Below are 22,520 nucleotides of genomic sequence, written 5' to 3'. Positions count from 1 at the left end.
GAAAACAGGCAGGGTTGAGGCTCTTGAGGACCAGGGTTGGCCACCCCTGTACTATACCATAGTTACCATAACTACCGTGAGATCCATCTGCACGACTTTGAATATCGGAGAACTTAAATCCCACTGCGATCATCTTTGTATTCATTTTGAAAGTGTTCTCAGTAGTCATTTAGTTATAATTTTTGTTCTGGCCAAATAAAAAAAAAAAGAAAAAACTTTGCAGAGCAGCAGTAGTTTATTAGAAGTTTACCTCTGAATCGTGGGTGGGGCTGTTGGTGCAGAGTATGCCTGCCCATTTTTCATCTGTTTATATGTACTCCTGCTAGCTTACAGCCCTTTACAACCTCATTCTAACAATACTGGGGCAACAAAAATGGCGAGCAATATTGGCGCTTTCCAGCCGTACAGTTTGGAGCCAAAACAAATATATACATGGTTGTAGTCATTTACAAGTGGATGCATCAGAATGGAGCTGAACACGGAGCTTGTGGCTTGCTTCTGCGTCACACCTACAAGCTTTTTCCAACAGTGTTTTTTTTTTTTGTTGTCTGCTCCTGATTCCCATTGATTTGACAAAAATAAATAAATAAATAAATAAAAAAAAACAATACTTAGAACATTTTAAGCTTAATTTTCCTAGTAAATCTCCTCCATCAGAAAAGAACACGTTAAAAACACAAGTTTCATTGGAGTGGGTCTATAAGGCCATCATAGCTGCTCTCTGCAGGTGACTGCCAACACATGCAACCAAGTTGGATGAAACCAGCCTGTGCTAAACATGAAAGCTCCTGTCAGCACCTAAGATAAGTCAACACATGGAACTGGCCGCGCCGTGCCCAGAAACTGTTCAGGAACCAGGAACTACCCAGTAAATCAGCTTCTGACAAGAAAATACAGACAAAACATGCACCGCCTGGACTGCTTACAAGAAAACTATGACTTTCCCTCAAGAGTAATACAACTTCAATGGGACCAGACGAGCCGATGACATCAATCTTTCACTATATATATATATATAAATCCCCCTGAAGTTCTTTGTTTTCCCTGATCCCAACAATTCTTGGTGGTAAAACATCTATCTAAAATACAGACGACTTCCAGTAAATATTAGGTTTTTTGACCCTATCAGTAAGTCTGTGGGGTGTACTTTACATGTTAGATGAGTCGTTTTGTAAGAACCCACTGGCCAATAACATATAGAATTTACATCATGGAAACCAAACAAAGTTTTGTAAACAAGGAGTCAAACGGTGGTGGTTTTATGAAAGCAAGTGGGCAGCTCAGAATCAGGACTTTCTTGGGGAAATAGTGAAAATAAGTTTTATTAAAAATTTTAAACGCTGTAGGTGGTAAGAAAGGGATTGGGAAGAATTGTTTAAAATTTATCAACATCATTTGTAATAGAATCCTGACACGAACCACCATTTGAATATAAACATATTATTGTTAAATACAAAGTACAGATCTGGAAAGCAAACTGTACTAATTTAGTTTTTATACTGCTATTGTGACCCAAAGTTGTAGCTATTTAGCTTTTCAAGTCTGCAGAGGAACTCATTTGCAACAATGGTAAAGGTACACTACTGTTATATTTAGTAACTTTAATAAAATGTTTTCATATTAGCATAAAAACAGTTGGGTGACAGCAGGCAGAGGTTAGTTTCTCACCTGACTTGCCTCAAAATGAGAAGAACATACACAAAGAATTTATGTATTTATGCTGAAAATTTCACTGAGCTAGTACTACATGAATATGCACAGGATCCCAGTAAAAGGAACTCAAAATCTCCTGGGTTCTTGGTGCATGTCATACAAGTGTACTTGGAATTCAATTTTATCCACCTGTCCAGATCCCAGATGAGTACAGACACATCTATTAGATAAGGCATGGCTATTCCAATGTGTAAAGCTATAGATATGCATGATGCATTCAATAGACATCCATTCATATACCGGTAGGTCTGTTGTACATCATCCTATAGATATCTAAGGAGACGGCTTTCCCCACAACTAATTGTGTTGTGGTCCCATCATGCCTTGCTTGTTTCAAACAAGCTGCCATTTTTCTCAAGAAGGCTTACGGTTAATTAGAGTAATACAAGGAAGAAATTAGAAGGTGCATAATGGTGGTTTTGTATACTTTGGAGGCCATCTTTAAATTTTCAATACTACAGCGGAAGACAGTATTTGTAGAGGCATACAAGAAGATCCACACCACAATGCACAATGGGATCAATTTGGTTAAAGTATACTTGTTCAGCACTGGTTGCTGCACCCTGTTACTGTTGCTGTGTGCATTGTTACTTTAGGGGATTTTGTGTTTTTAAAATGTCCCAAATTGGGTTTGGATTAGTAGGATTGTTAACGTGTGCTGTTCTGGTTCTTCTAAATGAATATGGTGGTCACATATAAAGGTGTATTTATGTGTTGGATTGTTGTTTTTTATGCAAGTTTCTGAGAACTTTTAACTCTTTTACGCCAGAGCTTTATCTCCAGTGTTTGCATTCTTTTTACTACTGTTTGATGTCAATAGTTTACGACGTTTATGAAATTCCAGCAGATCCTGCAACACATTCTCATTCCCAACTCGTCACATATTTGGTTAATTGGTTAAGTTAAGGACCATTCCAAGTCAAAAATTGACATTTTGGGTATCCCTATCTCGTTTTTTGACGTGCTGGGTGTTCCCATTAGATCACGGGTCCCCAATCTCTGGTCTGCAAATCGGTTCAGTACCAGGGTGGGGGCCGCAACAGTACCCCAACCCAGTACCGGTAGCTTAACCCGGTACCAGTTCCCATCTGATATCACGCCTGGTACCACGCCCAGTGCCAGGTTTGGGTACCGGGTTAATGCACTGGTACCACGTTTTGGTCATGCGAACTGGTCCTCGCAGTACCAGGCACGTCTCAAGGACCAGTCCGTGTGCAGTACCGGGTTTGGGCACTGGTACAAGGTTTGGGTACTGGTACCAAAGGTGGACTGGTCTTCGGGACGCGTCCTGGTACCAATACCCTAACCTTGTACCGGTACCCTAACCAGACGCGGACTGGTTCTCAGGACACGTCTGGTACCAGTACCCTTACCCGGTACCCAAACCTGGTACCAGTACCCTAACCGGACGCTGACTGGTCCTCGGGATGTACCACATCCAGGTACTGCGCCTGGTACTGTGTTCAGTGCTGGGTTAGGACACTGCTACCAGGTCTTTGTACCTGTACCAGATGCGTCCCGAGGACCAGTTGTTACCCGGTACTGTAACCGGTACCACGTCCCGAGTGTTGCAAAACCTTTTTTTAAACACACAGCAAGCATGTCAAAAAACGAGTTGGAGACACTTAAAACAACAAAAAGTCTGACGACTTGGGGATGAAAATGTGTTATATCCTGAAAGGAAAGCAGCCTTGCGCTGATATGCAACACTTCACAGCACTGACAGGTTTACATAATCAATACAAATCAGCTGATTTGTCACAGATAAAAGCGGCTTTGTGCCATTATGCATCACTTTACATTCAAAAAGTATTGGTGGAACGCAGATAGGCTGTCTTTCTCCTCGTCAAAATCAGCTGAAACTCAGTGTTCACATAAACAATCATGTATCATAGTCATTATAGATTAATGTGTGTTTTATTTATCTGTCGGCTCTAGAGTTATAAAGTAGGTTTCCATAAAAATGTTTACTACTCACTTGAATGTAAAATTTTGTGATTGTGTCTGAGAGCAAAATCACAAACAAAACAAAATGTAATGTATTTGTCCTACGTCTAGCATACGTTTTTTTTTTTAAATACTCTAATGAACATCTAAAATGACTTATTATTAGATGGGTATAAGTAGATGTATAAGAGACCTATTTATTCATATATCTTTTAGAACACAATGGGTAGACCTTTAACTGTTCAACTTTTGGTTTATCCCTTCAGGGGTTTCCACAGTATAGATGATTTGGCAGAGTTTTTTATACCAGTTTCCCTTCCTGACACAACCTCGTCTTAGCCGGGCTGGGGACAGGCACAGGAGATCCAGGTTTGGGCCTCCTTATGGCTACAAAGGCAGGCTTTAGTGCTCTGGATGAAGCTCACTTCATAACCTGGGTATCGAACACTGATTTCCTCCGTGCCAGTCCTGCACATAACCAACTAGTAGGCCGCTACTAGAGTAACAAATTAGAATTGTCTGATATGTCCATTATACATCTACGATAGATGAATAGTTGTTATCTAATGGGCATCTTGTGCCTGGTGGAATACTGTTAGGTTCCCCTTTCAAATATATATTGTATGTACTATATGTTCTGATTTAATCATCATATCCAGAACAGTCTAAGTTAGCTTAGAGGCATCTGTGAGTAAATTTGTTTTACAAATTACCTTTCCAATTTTCAGCGACTGAGTTATGACACAGTCAAGAAAACAATTGAAAGAGTTGGAGACATTTTGAAAAAATATATGCAACATCCTGTTGCAGCCCAACCAAACAACAAACTGGACTTGGTATTGCAGAGTAGGACAGGGCCAAGAAGTGTGTTTGCATATTTATATCCCCCTCCCCCCAACACACACACACACACACACACACACATGTTGGTTTTTGTCGGATGGAAAGTAATAGAAGTCAAATTTTCTACAGTTTTTAGGTTTAGAAAGTGCTTAAGCGTACTTGAATCTTAGTACTATTCAATCAAAGTATCGTAGACAACTAGAGACTATGTTAGACCAAATAAAACAGCAGTCACGACAGTTTCCTTTGTGTGTTTAGTTTAACTTTTACATCACGTTGAAAAACATGCATATAAAACTCCACCGACAAGTTGAGCGCAGTTGGAGACCATGTTAACTCAGTCTATTGAACTTTTGAGTGCAAACGAAGAAACACTAACACACGCGACTCACCTTCAGACTTTTGTAGAGTTACAACAGGTCCCATGCTTGCATTATCTGACAAAGAACAAACATTCAAACCTGGCAACGTTTCCCAAACACACACACACACACACACACTTAATCTGCACTCAACCTCTTGAGTGACTCCAGATGCTACATGAACGGCTTAATATCCATCAGTATTTAGGATGTAATACTGACTTTTTCCGAGGATTTATGGAAATGAAAGCCCTCTACAAATTGAGCAATGGGTCATCCGAGGCAACATATAACCACATTCCTGTTCATACTTCAATCACATCATACTGTAGAGTAATAAAAGTGTTTAACTTTCAGAGGAGTTTTGGAACAGGGAGTAACACACATTAGTGAGCCAGCATGAGCATATGGCTTTATGCATCTCTTTGCTTTTTATCTCTTTCCTCACAGGTCTTTGTGAGACAGCTCAGCTGTGACAATCCCATCACCACCATCAGTCCCACACTCCACTCCCATTCCTGTTCATTTTTGACACAACTGTGGAGAAATCTTGTCTTCTGTTACGATGACATGGGCCACTCCCAAGCATTGACCCGTACATAGGACACTTTGTCCTTTAAAGACCCACTTCAATGAAAACTGTGTTTTTAACACGTTCTTGAGGTATTTTCTTTAATCAGGACATTTAAATTCAAAATTACATTTCTAAGTATTTATTTATTGTTGTGAATCAGGAGGACATAAAAAAAATCTGTTTGAAAAAGCTTGTGGCTGTGATGTAGAAGCTGCAATCGGTAGAACTGAAGGAAACATCCTCTTTAGACAACAAGATCCATGAACGTCTTTGTTTTCCTCATTCGAGTTGGCATCTGTCTCAAATCTGTAAAGCTCCAATATTGTTAGCCATTTCTGTTGCATGACTAATATTAAAACTAACCAAAACTCCTGGCATGTAGCTGAAATTATAGCTAAACTTCAAAACAGCCTAAAAAAACTTAAAAAGAAAAACCTAAATTAGACAAAATAGCTAGTATTTAGCTGAAATATTTTCTAAATGCCAAAATAACCTTAAAAAAATAATATTAAATGCCAAAACAGTCCAAAAGGTTAGCAGAATAACAATTTTTAAAACTTCAAAACCGCAACTTTTTAACATATTTATGAATAGTAAAAAGGTAGGAATACTATTCTAGAATAAATCAACTTAAACCATAAATAACTTTCAATATTTTACTCTCCATAAAAATATATATTTTGTCAAAATTATATGTTAAAAATAAGCACAAGATAACATTGGCCTATTAATAACAATAAAATAAAATGATCTGGAGGGCCGGATATAATTATCCGCAGGGCCGGATCCGGCCCCTGGGCCTGGACTTTAACACGTGATTTAGAGAATGCTGCTATTAAAGAATATCTGGACGGCTGCACTTGACTTGCTACTGCTAACTCTATTATTCTTTAGCCGTGCTGTCACATTCTCCGGGTTCATCAGAGCCGCCTGCCTTGAGGCCATGTGGTTCCAGTCAGTGTTTGCGACAGAGGGGACACGGTCTTTGCCTCACCTGCTGATTTCTTGTGTTAGTGACCACGAAACTTGTACATTTGTATTTTTTATTTATTTTTTTTACTGAAGAAAGGTTGAAAACCCACCCAAAAGTAATCATCAAATTTTCATTTGATTTTTACTTTTAATAATGAAAAAGTATTTTCATCTTATTTGATGTATGTTTTTCTAAGCTATATTGCTGGTGATGCACAGCCTCACTTACCTCCCCTGACTGCACATCACTGCCTGGACTTCAGGCTCAATGTTGATGCTGATGGTTTTCACACCTTGGTTTGATGCAGTGTACTGTTACACCTGACCCACCAAGCCCCCTGAAAACATCATGCCATTACCACAAATGCTGATCTAAGGGGGGGTAATGGCGAAAAACAGCTCTAGTGGAAAGGTATCAACCGCACGTTAAGAAGAAAAGCCTAACAGTAAAGAGGAGTTTTACAGCTTTTATGAAATAATGATGTACACAAGCACCTCTTCCTGACACATTCTCTACAGAGACATTTTCCAACATTTTTTTTTTTATATTACCTTTTTCAGATTCATGTTCTGGGGTACTCTCTGTACGCTTTTGTCATTTACACCTATTGATTCTTGGGGTGAGTTGCATTCACACCATTGTTAACTGTATCATAGCAATAATGTTACTATGGTAACAAGGTAAAAGTACCCTTTAACTCCTCAAATATAGGAAAAAGAACGATGCAACCAAAATTGAGACCAACTGCAAATATTTGGCAGAGAATGAAGATTGGTGATTTGTGGAAGCTGATTCGGAAATCTGACATTAACTCTTTTACACAAAGCAATAGTTCCAGTGTTGACATTTGTTAAATATCATAGCTCTTCAACCCTTTAATTATGGAAATCTCACAAATTCTGAAGTGGACAAACGCAGTTTGCAATTATTATTATTATTTAATTTGAAATGTTTTATTTCAAGTAATCAAAAAAAAGTATAATGCATGTGCAATACAATCAACAGAGGATTTACATTTGTACAAAGATATGTCAGACATAGGATAACCAGGCATCAAATTATAGATTGCATGAAAGGGAGGACGTGAATTTACGTAATCCCACCCTGGCTAGACATTACTATTTTCTTTACATGAAATATCAATATCCGGTTCACAACTTCTAACCAGAGATTGCTTTCCTTTGCATCAGAATCAGTTGATTTGTCTTTTTTTAAAACAGAGAAAGATAACTTATTTCCAGTACCATTTTATGACTTTTTGATGGTATTGTTACCCCAGCAAAAAAATGCAACCTGTAACAGGATTGCATAAAACTTGTGTTAATTATTAATAACCATCTTGCATGAAACCCTTTAAACCAAATAAAAGGAAAGAGACCTACAGCAAAGTCTTACGAGGTACTAGGCCGTGGGGATTAAGAATGGTAAACTCTAAGCTGCCATAAAACTGCTTTTTCTTTTTGCATTTCATTGTCGGTTAAATAAACCAAAAACCCATTAAAAAAAGTCAATGCTTGCCATTAGGACTGTTTGCAAGAAAGAGATAAAACATTTATATACACTGTAAGAGCTTCACTTTTCCCCGACATTCCAATTTAAAAAAAGATTCAAGATTTAAAGCCTTTATTGTCAACTGTGCAAAGAAAAGAAAAATTATTATTTGGTAATCTGGGTGTGCATCCACCTGTCACTTTATTAGGTACTAGTACTGGGTCAGACCCCTTTTTGCCTTCAGAACCGTCTTCATCCTTAATGGTATAGATTCCACAAGGTACTGGAAACATTCCTCAGAGAGTTTGGTCCATATTGACATGACGACATCACACAGTTGCAGCAGATTTGTCTACTGGACATCCATGATACCGATCCTCCATTCCTCTACATCCCAAGGGTGATCTATTTAGTTGAGATCTGTGACTGTGGAGGTCATTAGAGTCCAGTGAACTCATTCTCATGTTCAAGAAACCAGTCTGAGATGATTCCAGCTCTAAGACATAGAGTCTTATCCTGCTGGAAGTAACATCAGAAGATGGTAGATACACTGTGGTCATGAAGGGATGGACATGGTCAGCAACTATATTCAGGTAGGATGTGATTTTAGAACCATGATCAATTGGTACTAAGGGGCCCAAAGTTGATAAGTTGATTCAAGGCAGGATGGATCCATGCTTTCACATTATTGACGTCCAATTCTGACTCTACCATCTGAATGTAGCAGCAAAAATCAAGACTCATCAGACTAGACAGCCATCCACCCATCTTCTTCCGCTCATCTGGGACCAGTTTGCGAGGGCAGCAGTCTAAGCAAAGATTCCGAGACTTCCCTCTCCCCGGTCACTTCCGCCAGCTCCTCTGGGGGGACCCCGAGGTGTTCCCAGGTCGAGAGACGTAGTCTCTCCAGTGTGTCCTGGGTCTTCCCTGGGGCCTCCGCCCAGTGGGACATGCCCGAAACACCTCTCCAGGGAGGCGTCCAGGAGGCATCCGGATCAGATGCCCAAGCCACCTCAACTGGCTCCTCTCAATGTGAAGCTTCTCACCCTATCTCTATCCCAGCCACCCTCCGGTGGAAGCTCATTTCAGCCGCTTGTAGTCAGGATCTTGTTCTTTTGGTCACAACCCAGAGCTCATGACCAAAGTACTGGAACAAAGATCGACCAGTAAATTGAGAGCTTTGCGTTCTAGCTCAGCTCTCTCTTCACCATAACAGATCAGTGTGGCAACCGCATAATGGCGGACGCCATTGCAATCTCACAGTCCGATCTTCCCTCTCTCATGAACAAGACCCCAAGATACTTAAACTCCGTCACCTGAGGCAGGAGCACTCCACCCACCAAGAGAGGGCAAACTACTACCAAACATTTTTTCCAATCTTCTATTGTCCAGTTTTGGTAAATCTGTGTGAATTGTATCCTCAGTTTCCCGTTCTTAGCTGACAGGACTGGAACCTGGTGTGGTCTTTGTGAGTGTCAGTATAACCCATCTGGGACCAACAACCATAGTCAAAGTCCCTTTGATCACCCTTCTTCCCTATTCTAATGCTCAGTTTGAAATACTTTAGATCGTTTTGGCCATGTCTGCATGCCTAAATGCATTAAGTTGCTGCCATGTGATTAGAAATGAACATTAGTGAAAAGTTGGACAGGTATGACTAATAAAATGGCCAGTGAGTGTATATATCTGGGGGAGTATATAAACAGAAGGTGATAAATAAGAGGAGGGAGACTTACAGCTTGATGATGTGACAGAAGTTGTTGTTGCACATAAAACTTTCAATTCAATTTTATTCATATAGCCCAATATCGCAAAAAAGAAATTGTCTCATTGGGCTTCATGCCAGTAATTGTACCGAAGGTCCTTAGACCCTCCTTCCCGGTAAGAAAAAACTCTTGAAAAAACAGATTTCAGGAAAAAAAGAAGAAACCTCAGGGATGTTCACATGAGGGAGAGACCCTCTCCCTGGACGGACAGGCAATTTACCAGGACTATTGAAGAAGAAAGGATTTATCTAACTCTACAACTATGTATTTAAATAGTGTTCATCCAGTTAGAACTGGGGGGAAGGTCCACAGCCAAGACGAGCCAGAGGTGAGGTCCAAGATCAAGAACAGAGGCACATGTGATCTGAAAGGGGAACAACACATGAACGGCACTGCACCAAACAGAAGCATAGATAGCTAAATAAATAATAAAGAATAGAGGAGAAGAGAAGTAAATGAGAAGAGAGAACAGAACCCCAGTACTTTCCCCCAGATTTAAACTTTTAATTGTTGTTTAATTTGAATTCAAACATATTAATATTAAGATGCATACAGTATGGCCCATATAGCAAACGGTACTAATAAAACTGTTAGAAAATCTAAAATTCTTAGGATATCACTATAATCTAAACCCACGAAGCCACAGCAGCAGAGGGAATCAACAATCTGTTTTAATAAGTGACAGAACGTCCATCCAAAGTCCTAAGGCATCATTGCATTTACAGCTAAAGTCGTCAGAGACTAAAAGCTGTACAACAAAATGAAGCCATCCAAAAACAAATAATATCCAAGTCAATATTTAATCATTTCTGAAATGTTACAAGAAGGTAATAGGAGGTTTTAAGACAGTTTTCATTGCACCGGTTGTATAAATGGAAGTGCCTTTCATGTCTCATTCGCTCTGTGCTGTCTTACCCTTTAATTAGAGAAACCAGAGTCTCTTCTGTCCTTGTTCCACCTTCCAAAAAGACTTATTAAAAGCCAGTAACATTTGAATCTGAAGCCCAAGCAAAAAAAAAAGTTGTTGTTTTGCAGCATGCAAGTCTAATCGGTCCGGTGTTGTGGTTTAATAATGTTTGGTTCCACCCTGTGTCAATGCCAATTTTTCAAACATCTTTTCGGGGGGGGGGGATACCGGGGAATGAACAAATGAAAAAAAACAAATAAATAAAGAGGACAAGCAGGCACAGAAACACACACACAGCATTTTGTCAGGCTAGTTGTAAGTGGTCATCAGTGCTGGAGCGATCTAAAGCCCTCCCTCATCACCATTAATCTGTCCACATGATTGCTATGTCTCTCTACTCTCTGCGGCTGATGGTCGCCCTTTTCGTCCTCACATTTTATCGTCCTCTCCCAGCGTCCGCCTGTTCTTAAATTCCTTGGTTTACAACCACTCATCGTCAGAGTTTTTTTTTTCTCTTCACCCTTTTCTTTCCTTGCCTGATCTCTGTACCTCTTTTTGTCGTGTGCATCCATTCTTCCCCCTCCCTTATCCCACTTTGATGAAACCGCTCCATGACTAAGTGAGCATTGGTGTGATGGATGGCCTAATGGGAAGAGATGAAGCATTAAAACCGTAATTCAAAGGGACATAATGTTCAAGGGAATTCAGGAAGAACCAGTCAAGGAGGTCTTGTGTCAGATTGGGAGATTATCTGTTTATGTGCACATCTATGAGGAAAAAAAAAAAAAATCCGTCTTTGATAAGTGTTTATTAGTATGTGCAGTATGCATCTCCTGCTGCCTAAGATTTTTCTTTTCCCCAGATGTTTTCCTTCGAAGATGTGGTGCAGTTTTAAAATATTCTGTGTTGACGCTCATCATATTCTCGTCTACAAAATGCTGTTAGAAGAGGCACAGCAGTACGTCCACCATCTCAGTCGGGCAGAACCAAGCAATGCTTTACCTCCCACCCTACCTCATGCAGACACAAAAATAATGAGGTGTGATATATGATTTATTTTCTGTGTCATGGGTTGCATGTGTCTTAGTTTCTTGTTTCTAAGCTTTTCAAGACGAGAACAGGGAACAAACTGCAGCCTGGCCTCACACTGGGCTTTTCAACCAGCTGAGAATCAACTTGGTTTACGTCCACTAAGATCTTCTTGGCAAACTGATTATAAAAATAAATAAAAGTCCAAAACACTTCTAAACTTAAATAAAACTTTGGTTCCCAGTGGGAATTCGGATCAGAAGTTGTGGTATTTTTGGTATAATGATGTTATACTTTGGGAAAATCCGTCCTCTGTGCAACTGTGATGATAAAAAGCCAGAGTTGGAAGCATCACACTGGCAGTGACGATGGTTCTTACTTTTCTGGTGTGAGATGCAATCCAAAAACTTCAAGTTAAAAAGGATTTGCAAGCAATATTTTTTTATTCTAATGGTCAGAATTGCCAATTTCTCAGGGATTTTAAGGGGCAGTAATGTGTGTGACATAATTGTTTGCTAAGTTACTGTCCATATGGACCAAAAGCGGTTTGAATCCAGAGAATAGAAAATGGTTTGCACTAGACTTTTTTTTTTTATGCAAATGTTTTCAAAAGTTAAGGCACCAAGAACAACATTTACTTACTTTCTTGCAAATTGTAAGAAAATGCATTTTCTTGCAATTTCCTGATGGAAAAACGTAGAAGTCCAGGTTATTTTCTGGTAGGTGTTGAGGGAGGGGCTGAGTCACCAACTGCAGCATATCCAGCTTGTTGAAAAGAGTAAAATGTATTAGTTCACATCAGCCTTTCCAAAATTATCCACCAGCACTAGAAAAAAAATGTTAGCAATTGTACTTTTAAATACCTCTGGAAAAAAGTAATTAGGGATTCTGAGAACTTGAATTGTAACCAAACCCTATATTACCTTTTTTTTTTTTGGCTGTTTACCTCTATAAATGGGGCTTTAAAGTACTAACTATTGGTCCTTGACAAATGTTTGACAATTTAAAATAAAGTTGTAAAATACTAAAAAAAATAATCCATCTGCTCCCCCTACAGGTTGAAACGCGGTATTACTGTTGAATTTCATGATTGGTTAAACCATGTGTCATTTCAGAAGTCCCACGTTATGATTTACAGCTCTAGTAATGATAACAGTCCTGCCCCCTAGCCCCGCCCCTCTGACTGGATTTTCAAATTTTGTTTCTTTGGCTACTCTTTGAGGACAACAATTATGGAGAAAAAATAGTATCATCTAGATTGTTTCAAGCTGTTGAAATTTTAAATAGTGCAAGTGTAAATTATTATTTGCCTTTTTTTTTATCTAATAATGTTTTTTTTTTACCTATGCACAAAATGTATTGTGTGAGCTACGAATCAAGAATTACGCACACACTAATTGGGGTGAGACTATTTTCTCTCCATAATTATTTACTTACTTTCTTGAAAATAGCAAGAAAATCCCTGTTCTTGCTCTTTGCAGATAGAGGCATAGTAGAAGTCCTGGTTTTGGCCAGATATACTGGAGGCACTGTGGGATGTGGGAGGGGCTGAGTCACCAGCTGCAGCAAAACCTGCTTGTTGAGAAGAATAAAATATATTATTAGTTAATATCAGCCTTTAAAAAATCTCAACTTGCTCTAAAAAAAAGTTAGGGATTGTACGATGCAAATGCCTCTAACAAAAAAAAAAAAAATCAGAGAACTTGAGCTTTGTTTCCACTGAGCGGTCCGGTGCGGAGCAACTGTATATACCTGTTGATTGGCAGAAAGTGATGACAACATTAGAAAGCACCAATATAGTGCTAATTTAATATAGCATTTCAATTTTCCTCTTTACGGCGGTATCCTTCTTCTTCAATCTTCTTTCAAACAACATTAAATTCCTGTTATACACAATGTACCAGAAGTAAAGCAAGAAAAAGACGAGCTGCTGGATGACCTTCATTGTTGTTGGTTTTCTAGTCGTTGCACTACAATGACACGCTAGCCATCTACACCACGCATTCGCAGTGAAAACAAACCAGTCAGTCGAAGTGAGGTTTTACTGAGTGGAAGCGTTCATTAGAATAAACTGGACTGTATTGTAGCATGCCTTACCATACTGGAATGCTCAGTGGAACTGAGGCTATAGTAACTTTGTTTAGTTTACAAATTTTAAGCAATGTAGTGTTAAATCTATAGGACTCAACTTGTTATAATTTAGCATCACCTTGAAAGGACAAAAACAAAATAAAATTGATATATATATATGTATATAATCGGAGATGAATTCAGACATGAAGAGGTTAATACATTTATATAAAGTCCCCCTAAGACAATTTTTATTTTTAAAAAAGTTCCCAGTAGTGTTTTAGTTAAGATTATGAAGTTTTTCACCAAAATCCCACAACCTAAATGGTTTAAAAAGCCATTTTTCATGCTGACCTGAAGCCTCCGTTTCCAAAATCTCCTCTGAGGGGGCGTGGCTTTTGGAGCTGAGCAGCCCCGCCCCTGATACCTCCCGTCTGATTATGATAGCTCTGTGTCTCGCTAGCGTAAATCTCCTGTGCTGCTACATAAAAATGTCATCAATATGGGTAATGTCCAGCCGTATGGTTCTGATCCGGATGTCAGCTGGACGAGGAAGTGAAGATCTTCATGGACAGAACTTCCTCCAAAATCCTGATTCTTTCTCCTTCCAGTTCACCAAAGACTCTTTTAGCTAATTCTCCAATGTTTATTGACTGTGATCAATACATTCAATCATTGGTTTCTCAGAGTTCTTGATAAAATAATCAAAGCTAACATCAAAATGCTCTTTCATTGATTTACAATCCTTTCCAACTGCGGTCAAATGAGCCGCCGTTCACATTTCCGTGGTCACATCAAGAAGCTCCGTGGAGTCTGGTGGAGATTTTCCAGCGTTCTCAGTCCTGCTACCGTAAGTATTGGATGAAACTCACACCAAAAATCCAGTGATGCTGATTTGACCACAGAAATGTGAACGGCGGCTCATTTGACTGCTGTCAATATGAAGATACCATCTTCTCTTCTCCAGAACCTGAACTAGACACTAGGAACAGATGAGGGTTTAGTGCATGTGCAGCAGAGCTGTTGATGGAAAGAAGATCATTCATTCAAACAGAGTCTGTCCAAGACACTTTGATTGATTTAACAGGAAAAATACTCGGAAATGCAAAAACAAAATGATTTCTTGTTACATTTGTTCTCTTTCAGAAGAAAAATGACACACATATATGACATATAAAAACATGATTTTTATTGGAAAAGGGACTTTAAGACATTGATTAGTTAATTAGGTTTTCTAAGAAGACAGATGTGGAGGTCGAAGTGTAACGTTTAAGCTAATAAAGGTCATAGGTTTCATTGAAATAATATTGTTTATGAAGCAACACACTAATCACAAATTAGGGGCTAAATTCAGTGCATGAATCATGGCTGGTTTGTGTCTTTTCATAGAAAATAATGTGTGTGAGTGTGAAAAGAGCCTAAAGTTATAGTAAAAAGACTGCTGGGAAGAAAAAAAAAACCTAAAGAACCGCACAGAGGTGCCGTTGTTCGTAAGAGGAAATGGACTACTGATTGTGTACAAAGTCAGAGGTCACACTACTTGTGTTCCATGGGAGACTAAGCAAAGGCAAGATTTGTTATAGTAATGTGTCTGTGCATCACTTTAATGCACATTGATCTTAATAGCTATCATTTCATGAAAGTGTGACATTGCAGATTACTCCGTGGCGACTGTATGCGTGCAAAAGGGGTCACTTTCAATAAGAGCCAGAAAATGAAAACCAATTGAAGCAAGCCTGCAAACCCATGCCCTTATATTTTTCATTAGCTTGGAAGGTAGCAGGAATTGGAGTTCTGGGCACTGTGGCCGACTCTCTGACACTCAACACACAACAAAAGGCAGGACCAGAACAGCTGGAGCAAAGCAGCTGTTTCCAATGAGTTTCAGCCATAAAGCTCTTTCTATTACCTAATCCCTCCGCAAAACAGCAGAGGTGCCTCCTAATCGCGCGCACACACACCACCCCGCTCGCCCGCTGCAGTTTGAAATCACATATGAGGCACATTACTCGCATTTATAGCCAAATCCCATGAGAAGCCACTGAAAGCTTGTCTTGAGGGAAGAATTTTCTGATCTCGTGTTGTGACATGCTCATTTAATCTGAGAGCATTATGTCACCTGTTGCTATCAACACGCCCTCGCCAAATATCACAATGAATTTGGTCGGATTTCCGTGGAAGTCATCATTAGGGAGGAAATCAACAGTGGTAAAAGGAAAAGTGTTTGTCTGCCTATTTCTGTAATCAATTACACTCCGGCACCAAAGAGGTTTTAGTGTTTTACAAGAGGCAGCTTGTGTATCAGGCACTTAACAGGATGCATGTCTCACAGATGAATTGAGCTGGCAGTTGAAATCGTGAAATTGCGATTTTTTTTTTTTTCCTTTAAACACTTGGATCAAACAGGGAACAGACATCGCCTGGTAATGACACACAATGAGTGCATGCTTTCCTTAATGGCGTGGGTTTGGCTCCACACACAATCCTAACCTGTCTGCTCCGAAACACTCGCGTGAAGGATCGACATATTTCACAAGCTCTCATTTGTCAGCTCCATTGTTTCTCTGTCTGCATCTGCCTCAATCAATAAAACTAAACTTATATTTCTATTTTTAATTGCAGTGCATTTCTGTTTTATGGTCAATAATTGCTTTTTCTTGCCAGTGCAGGAATTTCCTCTTTGGAAGCAGCAGCTTTGGTAGGCGGGTCAGCAGAGTGGAAGAAAGAGGAACACCAACCTCTGTATTTGTATAGTCTCCATGGAAATGATCACTTATCATTGAGCTTCCCACCAAAGAGGGTCCAGTGGTGAATCACACTCCATGGCATTTTAAGTTCATCTGTGTCTCCCACTATGAATGTGAAGCTTTGCTTTGTCTGGATATGGCATTTTGGGATGATGTCATCCTCCAGCGTTCTTGGCACAGAACCGTTTGACCCACTGGGTGAACTCATCAAGAGTCTGATTTAGCTACATTTAGTGTTTTAGAAAAACATTGACAGAAACGCTTTTTGGCTCCTTTCGAATCAGGCCATTCAACTTCACATTAGGTTTAAATGAGCCGAGAAAAACTGTGTTTTCTCTTCAGATGACTGTTGCATTGTTGAAACAGTATGATGGCAGGTAGTTCAAGTCCCACTCTGATCCTCTTTTGATCCATCTTGAAGTGTTTCCAGTCGTCTTTTAATACTGATTATGCCATTTTTAGGCAAAATAAAAAATATATATATATATTATTTTCTTGGCCCAATCCGAATTCCTTATTTCTCTCTACCCTCCATTTGTAGGGGTATTTGAATTGGAAGTGGTGTCTGAATATTTTCTTTAAGATCCCACCCTCCAAGCGGAGGGATATAAGTCCTCCATCACATGGGGGTTCTGTGTTGGGCTGTGCCACGGAGAAAACGCGCTTTTCTTCACGTGGGTGCGTTTTGAAGCACAAAAATTTACAATTAAATGTAAGTAATGACTTTTTGTTGTTGCATGACCTTTTTGAGGTCATAAAACCGCTGTTATGTATATTAAACCTCTTCACTAACCAGGGCTAGCCCTGGGGCATAGGCGACCTAGGCAGCTGCCTAGGGCCCCATCTGTTAGAGGGGGCAAGACATTGCTATGATTAGGCTATACATTTCTTTTTGTAAAACTTAAAAAGGTTTTGAGTGTTGCGAATGCGCTGCTCTAGCTAGGTGGAGAGGGGAGAGGAGAGGGGGTGCGGTGTGGTCGCTGTTAGTGCTTCTTTAAAACTTTAAGAATTAAAATGTAGCAAAACACGCTTTTAGTTCAGGGAAAGACTTAAGATCAAAGAAGGAAAGAAGATGAGGAAAAGCAGACTCAAAGCAGAGGTCTGTCTGTTTTGTTGCATACCATTGCTTGAAAATTCTCCCATCCCCCCTGCCTTTCGGTGGAAAAATACTATTTTTTTTGTTCGGAAAAGTAAAATTTTACAGATTTTTTTCTTTACTTCCTTTTTTTAAAACCTTAACAGCGAAAATCTTTAAACCTTTAACACTGGAGATCTAGAAAAAAAAATCTAATGTGCATTTGAACATGCTGGTGTTGATAGGTAGAATAGTGGTTAGCTCTTCAGCCTTCTGCTGCAAAGGCTTGTCGTTTGGGTCCTGCCTGGGGGAAAGTAATTTAGATCAGAATTTTTTTTTAAGTGGTTATAATTTTAGTTTTGAGAGTTAAAACAAATAAATACTTGTTCCAACATATTCCATCCAGCTATGTTGTCTCTAATCCAGACGGGGGAGGGGCACCAAAATCCCTTTTCGCCCAGGGCGCCATGCAGGCCAGGGCCAGCCCTGGCACTATCGCTAGATGACCACCGACTATCTGTGATTCATCGAGCAAAAGTGACATCTGAATTCAGAGACGTTATTTTTCCATAATTCTCCGTTTGGAGGGCTAGATGTAGGGGTAGGGAGAGGGGCAGAATTCACATTGGCCTATAGTTTCTGCAGAGCGGAAGGAGTTCATTAGAAATTCACCTCTGAGTTGTGGGCGGCACTGGTGGCCCCTTTTCCTGTTGCTAAAAGCTCAGAAGAAGAAGATTGTGATCTGTCCAACATCCAAATTTACTTTTTCTCAACTTGCTCCTGATTCACAACAGTTTGAATGAAGAAATATTTAGAAAGGCATCTTTGAGCTGAATTTTCTTGATAAACATTCTCCATTATACCCACTGACTGTGTATCAACAGACATAGAAACCCCACCCCTTCTGTGTTCCAAATAGGAAGTACCCACAGGTTGCAAGAAGGTCAAAATCCTGTAGACTTATATTGAGAAATACAGTTATTTCTCAATCTTTTTGTCAGAATAACCTCTGGTGCTTCCTTCTTAACACGTTCTTTCTAATCCTATTTTTTTAAAGATATTTTTTCTTTATCGCCAGTTATTAAAGTTATAAACTGACCAATCAGATGCCTCAGTAAAAGCATGTGGCACGCCTCGAACGTTTGATAGACAGATTCTCTCGAGCTGCTTTCAGTGGGAGGGGTGTGGCCTTCGAACAAGTCAAAACCAGCTCACTCATGATGGGTGACAGTGGTTCCTATAAAGATGTGACTCAGACAGACTCAGACTAATCGCTGTCGAGGGGGGCAATCGGTTGCAAAATGGCAGTAAGCGTGTCAGGAGGTGACGGCGAAGGCTCTAGCCTGATTTCGTGAGGGCCGGAGGTAATGTATTTCCTATGGGGGGCTTCACCAGTAGCTATGTCCAGTTCATATAAATTGTCTATGATTCTCCCACAAGGACATGTTAAAACAACTTTCATCAAAGTTTATAGTTCCACTCCGATCATTTTTTGATCTTATTTAAAAGTGTTCCTAGTAGTCTTCTAATTATGCTGTTTTTACCAAATTTTTTTAAAAAGTGTCATCTTTAGGACATTATTTCTGCAGGGCAGCAGAAGTTAATTAGAAATTTGCTACTAAATGGTAGGGAAGGAAAATTACGTTTTACTGTTTCTAACCTGTTCTTGTGCCATTATTTTGAATGCTGGAGTATATATACTAGTATATCATTATTTAAATATTTGTTAGCATGTAAGCCCGCCCCTTCCCATCAACCATCTGTTTACTCTCTGTTCTGCTAGTCTACAGCCCCTCATAACCCTAACATAAGATCATTGGTGCAACAAAAATGTCGAGCAAAAGTCTAGCTATCCAGCCATACAGTTTGGAGCCAGAATCCTTCTCAGGAAATCACGACCTACATGGATCTAGTAGTCTACAGGTTGATGCATCAGACTAGAGCGGAGCAAGGAGCTTGTGGCCTGCCGTACTGGCTTGTACGTCACATAAAAGCTCTTTTAAACAGCATTTTTCATCTGCTCCTGATTCGCAGGAACATAATAAATAAATGTTTAAATAAAGCATGAATAAAGAAAAATTCTCTGTGATTCATTGAGCAAAAGAGACATCTGAATTCGGAGAGGAATTCTCAATTTTCTTTATTTCCGTCCACCATCATCAGAAAAATGCCACAAGAAGATGTTAAAAATACCAAAAAATTCATTGGAAGGGGTCTTATACAGTGTTTTCTTTTTTCCCTACAGACCTGTTTATCCAGGTAGGTCGATTGAGAACAGTTTCTCCTTTACAATGACGACTTGAGTTAAATTTGCATGAGATAGTTGTACAACTTTTGAAAGGACCGGAATTTAGACCTGGTCTGCTCTTTCTCTGGGCTGGTCTTTCCCTACCCAGGAGGAAGGTTTAGATTGCTGCGTCGAGTGATGGGTCCCACCGCGCAAGGCTGTACCACCAGACCGATACTCCCCACCACTTTGCAAGAATAACACCAACATGAATGGCTTTCATCTCAGCGAAATTTGTAATATTCAAAAAATAAAAAATAAAAAAATAAAAAAAATTTCAAAACTTTTTGATCCAATTCCACTCCTTTTTTTACTTTAGTGTCCCCAGAGGAAGGATTTCTTCCCCCCCATGTGGAAGAAACCCAGTTGTTAGGACCCAGACCAGAGAGGAGGGTCACCTTCAAATCAAGCCTAGCGGATTGATTCAGGGCCTTCTGGGAGCCATGGGAAATACCTCGCCCTGACAGGAGACATGAAAACTAAACAACCTTTCCCTCCTGGGAGCCCGCTTTACTGCAGAAAGCCATGAATTACGACCCCCTCTGGCAATTCTGTCCTGCCCCAAACTCCGTTTTTACATGGCAGAAAATGTGTTCGTGTTTTAGACTTACATTTCAATAAACACCACGTTAAGAATTATAAACGAGATGTTTCCTGGAAAATCAAATTATCCAAGAAAACTGTTCAAATTGAGCCGATGGCTGGTGTGAAAATACATCAGGAAGGTTTTTATTGGAGACGAATATTCATCAAAAGCAGCCTTTTTCTGGGGTAATTATATCTTGATGACTTTTAGAAAGAAACTAGAAAAGAAAATATGCAGTTTTTGTTTGTATATTTTCCCCACTGCTTGTTTCTTTTCCATCATAGAATTACATTATTTGTAAGATAAAGTGAAGTAATCCTCTTCTTATGGTTTATGCTGATTTTATTTAAGGAACAAACATTTGTGAACACCTAGAACTGTTTTTGAGCATTCAAGTTGGCAATAAGTGCAATGAAAATTGTGTTTTTTTTAATGTTTTTAACATGTTCTTGTGCCATTATTTCAAGGGATGCAGGATTAATATCAACTTTTTTATTTAAATATTTGTGAATAAAGAAACAAAAACATTTATAAAAAAAAAAATATGTTTGTGGCTGTATGCTAGCAGAATACTTGTAACCCGAGAGCTCTCAAACACAACTCAAAGGTGAATTTTAAATGAACCGCTCTGCAGAAACTATGACCTTTATTTTTACCATTGGTTGCAACTAATGTGGATCCATAATAAAAACATATATATATATATATATATATATATATATATATATGTATATATATATTAAAGCTGTCAGGCGATTAACATTTTTTAATCACGATTAATCGCATTGTCCATAGTTAAATTACGATTAATCGCAAATTAATATGTGGCCTTTTTTAGGAAAAAAATGTGTGCTTTCGTGGAATTTAGCAGTTCTACATTAATTATGAAAACAAGAATGGTAAAATTAATAGTTTTCATTCAAAAAAAACTATTTTGTAACATTGTATTGAGATAAACTTTCTAACAATAAAGGGCTGTAACATAAAATGCCCAACAAAAGATCAAGTGCAAGTGGAGGGCATTTTAAATTCAAAACTTCAATCAAAGTTCAGTAAAATAAAATAAAAAACATCAAAAATAAAATTTCCATAACACTTTCATGTTCATTTTTTGTCAGGACCAAATCTTTTCCTCCTCTGTTGAACTACAGTAATAAATGAAATAGAGATTTATCATTTCCAATTAACTTTTGTTTTTTAAGACATTAAAGACTGAGAAAAGCGGGATACTCTGTGGATAGTTTGACAGTCTGTTACTGCCGCCGCGTTCTCTGGCTGCAGCTCGATGCAGCCACGTGTCCAGCGGAGCTCACGCCATGAATATGCCGGCAGACAGACCGCTATGCTGGGGCTGTATCACGCTTAAACCTCCAGAACATTTAAAACGTCCCCCGGTGAGCTTGCTGTTCAGAACGTCGGGGGTCTGCAGCTCTCGGGACGCGGCGCCGGACACGAGCCGGTACCACCAGACGGGGTTCTGGACACGAACCGGAGCCGGGTTAGGGTGCAGGAGCTCTCCAGGTCCTAGCGCCGAGCCGGTTCCAGCTAGCAGCTCGGTGGTTGGAGACCCGCCCGTGATCTAGTGAGAGCAGCCGGTGAGTTAAAGGGCGGGACGCCCGCGCGGTATGGAAAGGCACGTATGAGAAAATCCGCAATTAATGCGTCAAAAAAATTGTCGGCGTCAAACACATGTCAGATTAACGCGTAATTAACGTGACAAATCTGACAGCAATAATATATATATATATTATAAAGATCATGAATGAACAATTGTGTACATCACAATTATTCAAACAGCTTTTTTAGAACAGATCTTAAATATCTCAGTATTCTGATCATTCTGACTTATACCTGGTTCTGTCAGGTTCGGGGCCAGGACGGCTCATCTGGGGTTTTCACATTTCCGGTTTTTGTTCCTCTGTTTTGTTTTCTTTGCTTCAGTGGTTTCACCTGTTGCTGATTACCGAGCTGGTATTTAACCGCACTGATTCCTGTTCCTGTTACGGGTTCGTTCTGTTGTTAACTGTGTGTTCATGTGAGCAATTAAAACACGAGTACTTACCGAGTCCTGCGTCTGCGCCTGTGTCCTCATCTGCAAAATCCTGACAGGTTCACATCGGACGGAAGCTGCTTTCATTTGGCGCCCCTGT

At 39.5% G+C, this 22,520-nt stretch overlaps 1 protein-coding gene across 1 annotated transcript in view; it reads right to left on the bottom strand.

Moving 5' to 3' along the window:
- Positions 1-7,183, bottom strand: part of col9a2 (procollagen, type IX, alpha 2) — a 44,445-nt gene extending 37,262 nt beyond the window's left edge. Inside the window, exons 1-2 of the mRNA XM_024260442.2 lie at positions 6,964-7,183; positions 6,641-6,749 (exon numbers count right to left, since the gene is read on the bottom strand). The gene's annotated coding sequence lies outside the window, so the exon portion shown is untranslated. The remainder of the gene's footprint in view (positions 1-6,640; positions 6,750-6,963) is intronic.
- Between the last annotated feature and the right edge of the window lie 15,337 nt (positions 7,184-22,520).

The sequence above is a fragment of the Oryzias melastigma genome, linkage group LG11 (assembly GCF_002922805.2).
Source record: "Oryzias melastigma strain HK-1 linkage group LG11, ASM292280v2, whole genome shotgun sequence".
Classification (NCBI taxonomy): Eukaryota; Metazoa; Chordata; class Actinopteri; order Beloniformes; family Adrianichthyidae; genus Oryzias; species Oryzias melastigma.
Note: the sequence above shows the minus strand (reverse complement) of the source record. Positions and strands in the feature narration are given on the sequence as shown.